The sequence below is a fragment of the Phascolarctos cinereus genome, unplaced genomic scaffold, assembly GCF_003287225.1.
Source record: "Phascolarctos cinereus isolate Bilbo 61053 unplaced genomic scaffold, phaCin_HiC Scaffold_4;HRSCAF=312, whole genome shotgun sequence".
Taxonomy (NCBI): Eukaryota; Metazoa; Chordata; class Mammalia; order Diprotodontia; family Phascolarctidae; genus Phascolarctos; species Phascolarctos cinereus.
In genome coordinates, this window is record NW_027555847.1 from 442,446,982 (window position 1) to 442,462,168 (window position 15,187).

The following is a 15,187-nucleotide window of genomic DNA, read 5'->3' on the forward strand; positions in this document are numbered from 1 at the left end:
TTAATGCTAGTGTCTTTCCTCTCTGTTGAGTATCTACAGCTTTTCCCATCTATATCTTGTTTGTTCATAGTTGTTTTCGTGCTGTCTCTCCCATTAGAGTGTGAGCTCCTTAAAAGGAGGAAGTGTTTGCCTTTCTCTGCATCCCCAGCACATGGCACAGTGACTGGCACATAGTAGGTACTTAATAAATATTTATTGACTATTGACCATTGTGCACTACCTATGTCTAAGAAAAAAGGTGTGAACGCAAAGCCTGCAAAGTGATTATTTGACACATTTTAATTGTATGTTCTTTGATACTGTAGCCCTGAGTAAAGGCTGCATACAGTCAAGCCAGGCTTATGTGATTGCCTCCACTGCATAAGGCTTACATAATTAGGTCTCGTTGAAATACAGCACAAAGGGAAGAGAGTAGACATTTCCCCTAATGGATAGGGACTAAATCTAGGAGTTAATCAATTCCTAAAGCTAGGAAGTTCTATACAATCCACAGCTTTAGATAGATAAGGAGGATATTACCACCCTTGAAGGGGACAAAGTTAGAGAACATGTGGGACGACGAGTCCTTATGGAAAATCTCTAAGTCCTTATAGACCTTAGGCTCGCCTCCAGATAAACAGCTTCCATGACTCTTGCCCTAGCTCGTTTGTTATGTTTGTTGATTCCAAGTTCTTACTCATGCCCAGCCTTGAGCCAGATTGCTGACTTGGGTAGACAATGCTAAGAACTGGGCAGGAAAACAATAGATATGAAACTTGGCATTGAAACTATTTTCTCATGAGGTAATGAGGATCTTTAGCTGCTTAGATTGTTTATGTTATTAATTAGCGCTTGTAGATCATTTCTCATGGTACAAAGCTATTTTCTATATAATCTTGTAACCCCTGAAAATAAACTAGTCTTATGACATCAGTTTCAGACTCACCTAGCCTGACTTTTCTTTCTCCACTTTCCCTTTCCCCTTTCTCTTCACAGCTCTGCCACACATTACTCCAGCTGCTGGCAGTTGGCAACTGAACAGGGATTCTCAGTCTTTGGATGGGAAAGCTGTAGACCCCGGGGGAGTAGAAGAGGTTAAGAGAGACACAGTGGCACCTTACTAGAACCATGGGAAAAGGTAAGGGGATTTAGTCGTGTTGAAAGAAACACAACACTAGGCTTATTCGGGGATTTCTCTGCTCTCCTTTAAAATGGATCAGACTCAGTTTAAAAATAGAGAGCAACACCTTCAAGCTTTCTTTCCTCTCATTTGGTTAAAGTGTGTTCTTCCTGGAGAAAGGAAAACCATGAAAATAAAAAATAAAAATAAATATGAATATTATTTGATTTGTGCAAGGAATTTCTAGCAAACCCTTCTGAACTTTTGGATTTTCCCTGTCATATTTTTTCTGTATTTGTTCTGTGTTTGTCGGTGCGGTATGATGTAATCTGATAACCTTTGCAACTAGGTAGCAAGAATAGAATTCTAGGGGCTGCAGATGGACTTTGGAATGCTATTTTCTTTCTCCCCTTCTCCCTCCCTAATACCAGCCACCTCCCAGGAGTGGGTAGATCAGAGAGAGAAGGAGAGAAAAATACTTTATTATATGATTGGTAATAGACAAGAAAGTTTAAGCATGCAGGAATGAGAGAAGTAAGGGTGGAAAGAAAAGCATAATCTGTTTGCATGAATAGTGTGAACAGAGAGTTTGAGAGTAAAAGATCTGGGAACTTTTAAAGAATTGTTGGAATTTTTTTTTTCTCTCTCACTTTACATTCTAAGCTGTGGCCAAGTTTTCGAGTGTGAAGTGAGAGATAAGAAAGATAAGTTGTTGGAAAATTTTCTCTTCCCCACCGCTTTGGCCAGGTTGTGGTGCCCAACTTGGCCAGGGCTGGGATGTGGGAGAGAGAAAGAGGAAGAGGAAAGGAGGGTGAATTTTTCCCCTCAGATCAAAAAGAAAAGTTTTTATGTATTGGAACACAACCGAAAGATAATTTAGTTCATTCTATTGGTAATGTGTTTGTTTCAAGTTTTAAAAATCTAGTATTGTTTCCAATTGGTAAACTTTTGTATCAGTTATGTCAATCACTTTTTCATAATTTGGATGTTATTAAAATGTGAACTAAAAGAAACTGAAGGACAGTGGGGAAACTGTGTAAAACCATTTAAATTATTTTATCAAGCCCTGCTAAACTTGTCTTATAATGTTTTGTAACTATCAATTAGAAAATCAGGTATTTCCATCTTTACCTGTAATTAAAGAACTATCCCTTATGAAAAGTACCAGATTGTTAACTAAATTATTTGAAGTTACTGTTTTAATGTTAAAACCTAGAATTTTTAATTACTTAGGAGTGAAAAGGAGGGGCACAAGGCAATTTCCTTTACTTTGTAAACTTGCCAAGGCTCCTAGTAACCATCTGTGTGGGCAAGGTCATTCTGCCCTGAGAAAAGAACTTGTTTGCATTATAGAGTTCCTAAACAATTAATTTGACTTCCTGAGAAGTTGCAACTTTATGTACAATAGGTAGAAATGATTTCTAATAATTGGCTTTCACACCAGGACAAGTTTAAATTTGAGAAAAAAAGATGTTAAGTGAAATCTCTTACATATGTGAGTCCTACTAAATCTTTATTACTTATTACAACTCCATGAGAATAAAATTAACTGTATCTGGCTTTAAGCTGTGATTAGTGAAACTTGCTGTTTGAGGTAAAAGATTCTTAGGACTATAACTAATTTTGTTTTGAGTTTGAATTTGGGTATAGTTGTCTCCATTAAATCAGTATTTGAAATTTCCTTATTGTGTTTCTTTAAGAAGGAATGTTTCCCATCAAGTGCCAAAATTTTGTTCAGAACGCTATCAAACCTGTTAGGCAGAGATATTCTCAGAGAAAAACAATTCATTATATGGATGATATACTTTGCAGTTGTTCTACTACTAGCGAACTCTCCTTATTAATATCTGGGCTTTAACAAGCCCTTCAGTCTCATAGATTTATAATTGCCCCTGAAAAGGTACAAAAGAAACCACCCTTTGCTTACTTTAGACATATTGTTTCACAGTCTACAATTAGACCCCAAAATATTACAAATTAGGCAAAGATATTAATTAGCTTTAACCTGCCTCAAAGATCACATTAATCAGTTATTCAATCTTTTTACCACCCTCAGATACCTCACTAAGAATATTTACACCTCAAAAGATGAATTTAAACTAGTAGAATAAAAGATAGCTGAAACCCAATTAATTTCCCTTAATTTGTGGGGGCGTGATATTTTACATCAAATGGGAACTGTTATTTTCTTCTGCCCTCCCCCCCAATTTATACTGAAGGCTACTGTTTGTGCTTCTCCTATCCATAAAGCTGATAAAACACAATGGAAATCTGATAAACCTGTCTGGGTGGAACAGTGGCTTTTGACAAAAGAGAAGCTTTTTGCATTAAAACAGTTAGTCAAACAACTTTTAGAAGGACATACAGAACCCTCTACAAGTCCTTGGAATTCACCTGTTTTTGTTATTAAAAAGAAGTCAGGGAAATGGAGGATACTTCATAACCTCCAAGCCATTAATGACACTATGGTAACTTTGGGTCCCCTTCAATCCAGTCTCACCTCACCTGCTATAATTCCTATTTCCCGGTCTTTGATAGTTATTAATTTAAAAGACTGCTTTTTTACTATTCCATTGCAAAAAGCTGACAAATGTTGCTTTGCTTTTACAATACCCAGTGTTAACATAGAACAACCTGCAACCAGGTTTCAATGGAAAGTCCCTCCCCAAGGCATGAAAAACAGTCCTACAATGTGTCAAAATTTTGTTAATAAAGCTATACAACCAATTAGGAAAAAATTTCCCAACACAAAAATAATACATTATATGGATGACATACTTTGTAGCTGTTCCACTAAAAATGAACTCACACATTTATTACCTCAGCTTCAATTAGGTTTACAGGAATATGGGCTTATTATCACCCTAGAAAAAGTTCAAGAAAAATCTCCATTTTCTTACCTAGGTCATACTGTCACTAAAACAATGGTGAAGCCACAAAAAGTACACTTATATTAAGTGTACAAAAAGTACACTATATTAAGTGTACAAAAAGTACACTTAATTCTTTAAAAACACTTAATAATTTTCAAAAACTCTTAGGAGATGTTAATTGGCTTCCACCAGCACTCCAAATTACTACAGAACAATTGGTTAATCTCTTTTTCACACTTAGAGGAGATCCTGATCTAAATTACCCTAGGACATTAACTCCTGAGGCAAAAAAGGGAACTTCAGTTAGTGGAACAGAAAATTTCTGAAACTCAACTCACCCGTATTTCTTTAAATGAAGAGGTACAAGGTGCTATTCTTAGGACTCCAGTGTCCCTTACAGGAGTTTTATTTCAATCTGCTGGAGTCTTAGAATGGATTCACCTCCCTCATCAATTCCCCAATTCTATAACTTCTTATCCTACAATGGTAGCTTATCTAATAATGAAACTTCATAAAAGATATCTTCAACTTACAGGAAATTTACTTTCTGTTATTCCTCACCCTTATAATAAAAAACAAATAGACACTCTTGTTTCCTCTTCAGAGGATTAGCAAATTGCTATTACTTTTTTTTTTTGGCCGTATTGATAATCACTTACCATCTCTCAAGACAGTAATCTTTTTTTACTAATTATTCATGGGTATTTCCAAAAATTGTTAGATCTAACCCCATTCCTTCAGCACCCAGTGCATAGAGTCAGTATAATTTCCAAATAGGATTCACCTTTGGCAAACTCTTCCCTTTGGAGCTTGGAGGAGAATGCTTCTTCCTCCCACGGCCCCTGTCCCCAAGTGCTCACTGCTTTTACTGACAACTTAAGTAGTGAAAAAGCTGGTTATTATATTTTTCAACATCGTCACGAGGTAATTCAAACTTCCTTTTCCTTTGCCCAGCAGGCAGAACTTTTTGCTCTGATTCTCCTTTTTCAAAAAATTTTTCTAAACCTCTTACTGAAAGTAATGCCATTATTGATTCTCAACTATAATTCTATCTAACACTTTTAACCCCTACCACACAACAAGCTATTAATTCTCATTCCCAGTTTCACCAAAATGCTAACACTTAACTTTTTGTTAAGCTTTTATTGAGCCTTTTATTAACTATATTCTACCAATGCAGCAAACTTAATTGTAGAGAGGATAACATTTGGTGACCATTTTTGAATAAACTCCTGCAGAATTAGAAATATAGTTTAAAAAATAATTTTTTTTAAAAAAAGGCTGTTTCAAATGTGTCACTTTTATTAACCCTCTTTCTTTTGCCATTAATCCCAGAGGCTTTTCTCCCAAACATATTTAGCAAATGAATATAACTCATATGCCTTCTTTTATAAAGCTTTCTTATTTTCATGTTATAGTTGATATTTTTTCTTCTTTCACTTTTGCCACTTTACAAACAAGTGGAACAATTAAACATGTAATCAATCATATTTTACAAGCCTTCCCGGTTATAGGTGTATCTAAACAAATCAAAAGAGATAATGCTCCTGCTTACATTGGCAAAGCATTTTCTTCCTTTTATGCTTTTTATAACATTTCTCTGATCACAGGCATTCCATATAATTAAAAACAAAGTTATTAAAACTATTCTTCTTAAACAAAAAAGGGGGTATGTGGGCTATTACCCCTCATTGACAATTGGCTATTAATTTTTAAAATATTAAAAAAGATGGATACACTCCAGCCGGAAAACATCTTGAGAAAAATAAACATCCAGAGGCCTGGATCCATTATTAACATGGGGACTAGGGTATGTTTGTATTTTTTCACAGAAACTTTGATAAACCTGTCTGGATACCAGAGAAAAATGTCCAAGCATGTACCACAACTCATAGCTCGAATGCAAAGTATGAGGATTCAGGGAAAGCGCAGAAGGAGCCAATCTACAGTGACTCAGTCGCCTTCCCACATGGAGTCAAGTGAAAGCTACCTCTCATCGAGTGATGGAAGACTCCTGAACTTGTATTTTTAGCAATAGTAGCTTTACTTTCTGCTCAAGTGTGTAATGTACAGAGTGCTCAGCACTGGACTTATTTTTCTTTTCCACCCTGGTTGCAACCCCTCACGTATATGGACAAATTGGGAACTATATATACTAATAACACGCATATATTCGGAAGCCAAGAATACCCCTTTCTCTAGGACAGAGCCAATGTTACAATTACCCTCAGATCTCTAGCATTTAGGTCACCTATATGTTTTTCAAAATTTAGCAACAATATTGAACCCTGTCTTTTTCTTGTTACATCATATTTTAATACCAGTTTGTCTAATGGATGTGTAAATTTTACTCAATTTAATACTACTTTTGAATAGAATGTTACTTGTGTCAATTGTACTCTCAAACAATGTATTGATAATAATGACTATATTGTACTTTTGGTAGAACAATCACCATTTGCTATTTTCCCTACTAACATCTCACATGAAGAGTTCCAGAACTCTAGTGAACATGCTCCTCAAATTATTACTTCCTTCTTAAATCAATCAAAACAATTTATTGGTCTCCTTATTACTGGTTTAATCATTGTTGCTTCTCTTATTGTATCTACTGCTGTTTCATTTATTGTGCTACAATCTGAAATTCAAACGGCACACTTTGTAAATGACTTAGCAAAAAATATAAGCTTAGCACTTAAAGCATAAGAAGCTATTGATAGAGATATATTGTATAAAGTCAATTTATTAGAGCAATCAGTATTGTATTTAGGAGATGAGTTAGAAACCTTGAAAACAAGGTTGCTATTGCAATGTGATTATAGATATTCATATGTTTACATTACCCTGCTACCCTGTGATGCTTCAGATCCTAACATTTCATAGGTTAAGATATGTGCTCGCCTACTGGGGGCCTGGCACGATTCTAATATTACCTTCAATATTAATACTCTTCATGATATTACTTCCAACATTGAAAATGTCCCTGTCTTGGGATTGACACTAATAAAAAAGCAAATATTATCTTGTCTACATTACACCAACTTTCACCTTTTTCAAGTATATCCTTGCTTTTGCATATGCTCCTCTACGGAATTGGCCTAATTTGTTTTTGTTTTTGTTTCCCATTATTTTTAAGATTCATAAATGCTACCATCAAACCAATAATGAGTCAATTGCATGAACTTAAATAAATAAAAAGGGGGGAGATGTGGGAGGCTGAGTTCTTATGGAAAATCTCTAAGTCCTTCTAGACTTTAGGGGTCGGGTATAGAGGCTTTCCTCAGGATAAACGCTCCCATGACTCTTGCCCTAACTCTGTTTGTTATGGTTTGTTGATTCTAAGTTCTTACTCATGCCCAGCCTTGAGGCCAGATTGCTGACTTGGGTAGACAATGCTAAGAACTGGGCAGGAAAACAATAGATATGAAACTTGGCATTGAAACTATTTTCTCATGAGGTAATGAGGATCTTTAGCTGCTTAGATTGTTTATGTTATTAATTAGCGCTTGTAGATCATTTCTCATGGTACAAAGCTATTTTCTATATAATCTTGTAACCCCTGAAAATAAACTAGTCTTATGAGCATCAGTCTCATAGTTGCCTAGCCTGACTTTTCTTCTCCAGTTTCCCTTTCCCCTTTTCCTTCACCACTCTGTCGCACATCACACCTGCTGCTGGCACGAACAGATAGCCAGCCACTTTGTAAGAACCTTGGAGAGGTTGATGTTTCACCTGAGTGCTTCACCTGAAGCAGTGGGTAGGTGAAGCACATAACTATCTTGGTGTATGTGAGAATGCTCAGTACTTGGTTCTTATTGTTAAACAGCATTAGCTTATGACTATCAATGGCTCCTGGGTTAAACCAACCAAGATTAGTAGACACTTGTTTGGGATCTTATCTAGGGCTCAATCAATTAGTAAGTATTATTAAGTGCCTACTATGTACTCAGTGCTAGAGATACAAGTACAAAGAATGAAATAATTCCTAATCACATAGAGCTTACATTCCAATGGAGGAGAAAAGTGTGCCTAAAAATAGATACAAAATAGGTACAAATACATTAAATATGACATAATTATAAGTACAAGTCTTCAGACTTTCCCACCTGTTACTCCCTGCTCCCCTTTCTGGCTTCTTCTTATGTATTGTCTTCCTCTTTTAGAATGTAAGCTCCTTGAAGGTAGGGGATGGATTGGTTTTTTGCTTTGTTTTGCTTTGGTTTTTTGTTTGTTTCCTTTTGTCTTATTCTGTTTGTATTTGTATTCCCAGCACTTAGCACAGTGCTTGGCAGATAGCGCTTAATAAAATTAGGTGTATTCATATAAATACACATGGTATAAAAGCAGGCAGTTAGGTGGTGCCATGGATAAAGCACTGAGCTTGAAATCAAGCAGACTTGTCTTTCTAAGTTAAAATCTAGCCTCAGATACTTACTAGGTGGGTGACTCTAGGCAGGTCACTTAATCCTGTTTGCTTCAGTTCTTCATCTGTAAAATGGGCTGTTGAAATAAACCACTCCAGTATCTCTACCAAGAAAACTCCAAATGGGATCACAAAGATATATTGAAACAACTCAACAAAAACAAAATAAAATCATATATACCTATACCTACACATATAAGTATACATGCATATGTGAATACATTACATGTATAGCATATGTGCATGTATGTTTGTATATATATACAGAGAGTATTAAATATAAGGTGGTTTGAAGAGGGAAGGCACTAGTATGAGAGGACCAGGAAAGGTTTCATGAGGAAGATGGTAGTTGAATTGCATCTTTAAGAAAGAGGATTCATGGGGCAGCTAGGTAGCAAAATGGATAGAGGACCGGCCCTGAAGTCAGGAGGACCTGAGTTCAAATCTGGCCTCAGACCAAACACTCGACACTTACTAGCTGTGTGACTCTGGGCAAGTCACTTAACCCCAATTGCCTAAAAAAAAAATTAAAATTAAAAAAGAAAGAGGATTCTATGAGGCAAAAGTATGGAGGGAGTACATTCTTATTCACAAGCATCTTACATTCAAATATACACTGCTACTGGTGGGGTGAGCAGAATGTGCTGAACCTGGATGATACTTGCAGGCTTTCTGGGTGGGCTACAAGATACCCAGGGGCCTGGCTGTTGCCGGTGGGGTCCCTGCTCTAGCTGCTGCCCCTTCCCTCTTTTTTACTTTTGACAGTTTTGTTACAGGGGGAGTGAATTCACAGGTAACCTAGATTCCTCACCATTCCCTAGCACTCTCTTCTCTTAATCCGATCTGAGATGAGAGGTGTTAACAGGAAAGCACTGGCTGTTTGCCACTAAGATACCCTCTTGACTAAGGGGAAGGGAGTGACCAGAATTGTAAGGAGGTATTTCAAAACTCCTTAATGATCAATCTCAAAACTTCTAGAATCTACTAAGATGTTTTTAGCTGTTCTGAGGTGAAAAGAAACTTAAGAATTTCTTTAGAACTTTTATTCAAATAAACTTCACTTCTACATCCATTCCTTAAAAACTTAAGAGTGGGGCATTGAATCTTCCATACAAGTGAGTCTGGACCTCTGGAAAAAAAATCCAATTGGTGTCTAGTTCCTTCTCCCCAGTACTAGAGAGTTTAAGGCTTCACTTTTAAGGCTCTCTTTTTAAAGATCTTGGAAGCTGTATTTGTTCCCGCTTTGTAGGAGACTGCCTAGTGGGAGTCATGTTACACAAAAATTTTTCTTCTAGGTGAGGCAGGAAATGGGTAAGTACTAATCAACCTGCCTCTTTTTTGATCTAAGGGGAAAAAATTCCTCTTTTTTTCCTTTGTCTGAACTTAACCACAGTTTGAGTGGAGAGGGAGAGGGAGAGGGAGAGAGAGTTAGTTTAAATCAACTTTTTGATTTCCAAGTTTCCAAGCCATTTTCCCAAACTGTCTTTTTTTTTTTTAAGGCAATTAGGGTTAAGTGACTTGCCCAGGGTCACACAGCTAATAAGTGTCAAGTATTTGGTCTGAGGCGGGATTTGAACTCAGGTCCTCCTGATTTCAGGGCCCTTGCTCTATCCACTGTGCCACCTAGCTGCCCCTTAAACTGTCTTTTCACACTGTTCTTACAAATAGATTATGACTTTCTTTTTACCCATGCTGCTCTCATTCTTATATGCTTAAACTTTCTTGCCTTTCCTTAAAATTGCACATAGCTTACTTCTTTCTAATTTTGATCTGACACTTCCCTTACCCTCCTCTATTTGCTTTTATCAATCATATAACCCAAATAATAAAGTATTTTCTTTTTTTCTCTGTCTCATCCTCCTGCTCCTCTGAGGCTGCTGCAATCTGGGAGGGAGGGAAAGAGGAATTCCAAGAAAAGTCCAGCTGCAACTCTTAGAGGCTTCCCTTGCTGGCTGGCTGCCAGGGTTTTAGATTACATACACTAACTTGCACTACACAGAGACAAACACAGTACAGATACTGTGGCAAGGTGATACAAATAATGGTGGGGAAAATCTGAAAGCTCAGAGAGGCTTGTCAGAAATCCCCTGCACGAATCAATTTTCTTGGTCCTCTTGATCGTGTTGATGCCAGGCACAAAACTTTCCTTTTCAAGGTTTTGGAGACTGAGCTTTTTCCATTTCTGTAAAAGACAACCTAGGGGGAAATCTCAGGGAAGTCCCTCGAGTCCAGCTCTGGTTGCCATGATGCTGGAAGAGAAGGAGGATCCAGCAGGCACAGGCATGGGGACTGGGAGTCCCTTTGTGATGTCCCTCCCAGAGCATAAAGAGAGTAAACTCAGGAAACCCAAAGCACCTGCAGTTTCTCAATTCCCTAGCATTCTAGGGAATGAGAGAATTGGGCACGTGATTCCAGAGAAGGTGTCCCTTAGGCAGTGGAAGATCTGCCTGGGGCTGAGAGGGCCTAGTACCAAACCATCTGACCCAACTGGAGCCTGAGACAGGCTCAAAAGCACCCCCACTCCTTCCTAGGTGCTTAGAGAGTGACCACAACTACAGAGTGAGAAAGAGATAGAGAGAGAGGAGGCTTGCATACATTCTGGTCTTTCTTGAGGGGATTAGGCAATCCCCTGGACAGATCCACCAAAATGATGTTGTTGGGGATTGATGGGAACTCCAAAATATCAGGGTACAGGGAAGTATCAGCCTGGAAAGAATTCATACACTCAAACCTTCTTGCAGTCAAAGTGGCAAGGTTTATTGTAAAGCCAATAGGAGCGGGCAGAGTTTCTAATGAATGTGCAATTTAATGGGGGTGAGACTGATGCTTATATACAAAAAGGGATACAAAATCTGGATCAGATTAAGGAGTGGCAAGTAGTCTGGAGTGGGCCAGATGCAACAGTGAAAAAAATATCAAGTAAGCTAATTAGATGATCAAGGTGAGATTAAGGAATGGTTGGTATATGCAAGTAGTCTAGTATATGCAAGTAGTCTGGAGTGAGCAAAGGGACAGTGAGAAAGGAATGTCAAATAAGCTAATTAGGTGATCTAGGCGGGGTGGGCCAGTTGCCTTGGGCAGAGGCCAGTGATCTGGGCTGCTGAAATGTATGGGAAAATTCAGGGACTGGGCTTCTTTCAAAGACATGTTTTTGGTTTTTTTTTTTTTCTCTTTTTAGAGGTCCAGGTCCCATCACCCCATCAGCATATATGAATTTAAATCCCATAAGAGGAATGTTTTAGAGTGACCAATTAATATGCTAGCTGTTCTGAGGTAACTGGGTTAATTCTTCAGAGTCCAGTAATAATAATGATGAATACATTATTTTTCATAATTACAACTCCCTCTGGGTAGCTAGGTGGAGCAGTGGAGAAAGCACCAGCCCTGAAGTAAGGAGGACCTGAGTTCAAATCTGACCTCAGACCAAACACTTGACACGAGCTGTGTGACCTTGGGCAAGTCACTTAACCTCAATTACTTAAAAAACAAACAAAAACATAATTACAACTCCCTCTTCTCTCTAGGATAAAAATACAAAAACCTCAGCCTCACATTGATGAACCACCAAAATCCAGCTCCAACCTGCCTTTCTAGACTTATTTTATATTTCTTTCCTTTATATGCTTTATTTTCCACCAAACATTTACTAGCTGATCACCAAACCAACATTTGATCTTCCTCTTCTGTACATTCACAATCTTTTTTGCATGCCTGAAAAGTGCATCTTCAGCTCTGTAACTAATATCAAATCACCATCTTAAAGGCTTAGCATGAGACATGAGTCTCTCCCTTCTTTTGTGAAGCCTTCCGCGAATCCTCCCAGTTATTACTGTCCTTTTCCTGTTCAAATTCTTTTGTATTCAGATATGTGCACATATTATACCAATCCCACTAAAATGTAAATTTCTCAAAGACAGGGCTTATCATTTTTGTCTTTATATCCCAGAATTTAGCACAATGATTTTCACAAAGTGGGCACTTAATAAATTTTTGTTGAAATTATATTCCCCATTCTGAAACAGCCAGAAGAAACTCTAAATGAGCTCAAAGTACCAGTTGTATGCATTTTTAAAAAGCGATCAAGTCACCAAAGTTAATTTACATATACCTAGAGAGGAATTTTCCTGATCCATTTCTTCAACAATGGGCCCTATAGCTTAGGCTTAGGAAGTCTTTGGATCAGGACTGAATTGGGAAGGCATTTATTTCCTTATATTTTGCAAAATTGGCCAGATAAGAGTAGATTGGGAAGGTGGAAAAGTTATCAAATGCTAGATTTCTCTTTATATTTTATTCTCATTATTTAACATTCCCTTTTAAGGGGGGGGCTGTTTTTTATTTAAATAATTCAAGAAATCCTTTGTAATCCTTAAATTTTCCTTTTTGTTATTTGCTAGGTACTCTTCTCTGTAGTTTATTACTTATCCTTCTAGGGGATTTTTATTTTGTTGAGATTTCAGTATAAGTCTCTTACAAATAAACATTATCTCATCAAGACAACTGGGACAGAAGCACTAAACTATACAGTTTATGAAGAAATACCCAAAACCTCTCCCTCTATCTTCTTTCCCTAACCAGCTACCTTTACCCCAGTTGTAAACATTTCCCCACATTCGGGCAGTTGTAACAACTCTTCTCAGCTGGGCAACATTTTTTCTCATAAAGCAAACTCTCTTCCCGAGCAGTTTAATCACAGAGCTATTATGGAAAAGAACCACGGGTGGACTTTAGAAAGGTTTCTCTACCAGCCATTTCTTTTTCACAAGAAGCAAATTGCAAATCTGTACCCCAAAACCCTTTCAGTGAAGGGAAGCCAACCAGCTTCATGGAGATATTTCCGCAAGGCCAGTTCAACTGGAATGGAGATTATTATGCAAATATGTAATCTCTCCCAAAGGAAAGGAGAGGGTTGAATCAGATGAGCTCTAGGGTTCCCTTTAGCTCAGAATTTCTGTGAAAGGAGTCAACCTTTTCGGTGTGGCATAACTGGCTTCAATTTGCCCTCTATTCTGGCCTCTACAACTGGTCTTCCTGGTTTGTTTCCTTTATTCCAGGAAATCTTTGCTTACAAAAGATTCTTGCAGCTTGACACAGTGGAAAAGAATCTGCCAAGCCATTTCTTCATCTTAAACCTATTTCTTCATGTGTAATACAAGAATAACCACAGTTGCTGTAGCTATTTCATTGCATTAGTATTGGGATCAAATATACTTAGTAAATTGCAAAAGTGTCACTGGATGACTCTTTAAGCTATTTTATATATCTATATCTATATCTATATCTATATCTATATCTATATCTATATCTATATCTATATCTATATCTATATCTATATCTATATCTATATCTATATCTATATATCTATATCTATATCTATATCTATATCTATATCTATATCTATATCTATATCTATATCTATATCTATATATCTATATCTATATCTATATCTGTGTGTGTGTATGTACGCACACACATATATATGTATACACATATGTGTGTGTACGTGTATATATATCTATATCTATATCTATAAAATATAAAATTGCACTAATACTTTTGGGACACACAGAGAAATTGAGGCTGTTCTCTGGCTAGTGTGAAGTCTTTCCAGTCTTCCTACATAAATGTTGAGTCATTATTAAGGGTACCTGACCTTTTCATAGACCTTCTCCTAAAAATGTTTACAAGCCTAGATACCATGAGAAATGCTGTGTCTCCTTTAAATTTCCTTTCCTCTCTCTTCACCTCCCCCAAATTAATAAAAACAAAGTAATTTGAACCATTGATCTTTCCCGGATCTGGTGGATCTTACCTTCTTATGTACTGAGCAAGTTTTTCTGTATAGAATTGATTGGGTGAACAGACTAATTACCAATGGTAAAGGAAAAACTAGGTTGTATTAAAGAGAACCATGGACAAAACCAGTTCCCTAATTTGGGGGCTGATGAAAAGAGAAGTGAATTCAGAAAAGCCCAAGAATATGAATAATATTATAGAGTCATAATAATTGCTTGCTTATATGTAGCATTCTTTTTTTTTCAAGCTTAAGAGTTTTATTTTTGTTAAAAAGAACTCCTATATATGTTAAAGGAGAAAAGTATATCTCAAGTTACTGTGAAATAATTATCAGATACTACAAATCAAAAAGGATTTGGGGTTTGGGTTTGTTTCTTTCTTTATCTGGTTTTTGCACTTAGAGCTATTTTTATTTATGAGCCTGATGTAAACATTCAACATGTTCAGAAACTACAGAATTTATGGTTGATAACTTTAGTAGTGATTTTGATTTAGCAAATTAAAGTATAACTTATTAAATCGAAGACCTTGTATAAAGTGGTGTTCTTATGTACAATCTTTCCCAAAGGCCCATATGTAGCATTCTTAAGTTCACACTTAGGGACTCAGTGTCCCTGGTCAGAAGACTTGAACCTAAGATATCTGACTTCAAAGACATGGTAATGTTTTGAATTGGTTTTTTGGTCCTTTTGCTTCTAGTCCTTCTAACATCTCTGGAATTGAAGGTGTGGCATCCTCACTGTAGTGGTCACATTCTTAAGCATCACTTAAGATCGAAGTACTTTTCTTACAACAACCCTGTGAAGTAGTACTCCAATGGGTAAATGATTTTATCAATCAATCAACAAGCATTTTTTAATTTCCCACTATATTCCAGTCATCATGCTAAGCACTTTACAGTACCATCTGAGTTGGTCCTCACTCACAACTCACATCTACCTGGGAGATGCTAGAATTATTCCCATTTTACAAGTGAGGGTCACACAGCTAGTAAGT

At 37.0% G+C, this 15,187-nt stretch overlaps 1 long non-coding RNA gene across 6 annotated transcripts in view; it reads left to right on the forward strand.

The window, feature by feature from the left end:
• The window catches only part of LOC110214740 (uncharacterized), a 231,906-nt gene that overhangs the window by 6,893 nt on the left and 209,826 nt on the right, over positions 1 to 15,187 (forward strand). For 5 of the 6 annotated variants that reach the window (XR_002326356.2, XR_013486198.1, XR_002326358.2 and 2 more), the window contains exon 2: positions 976 to 1,117. This is a non-coding gene — a long non-coding RNA (uncharacterized LOC110214740). Of the gene's footprint in view, positions 1 to 975; positions 1,118 to 14,890; positions 14,936 to 15,187 lie in introns of those variants that run through there. The other variant, XR_002326361.2, reaches the window with a different exon arrangement.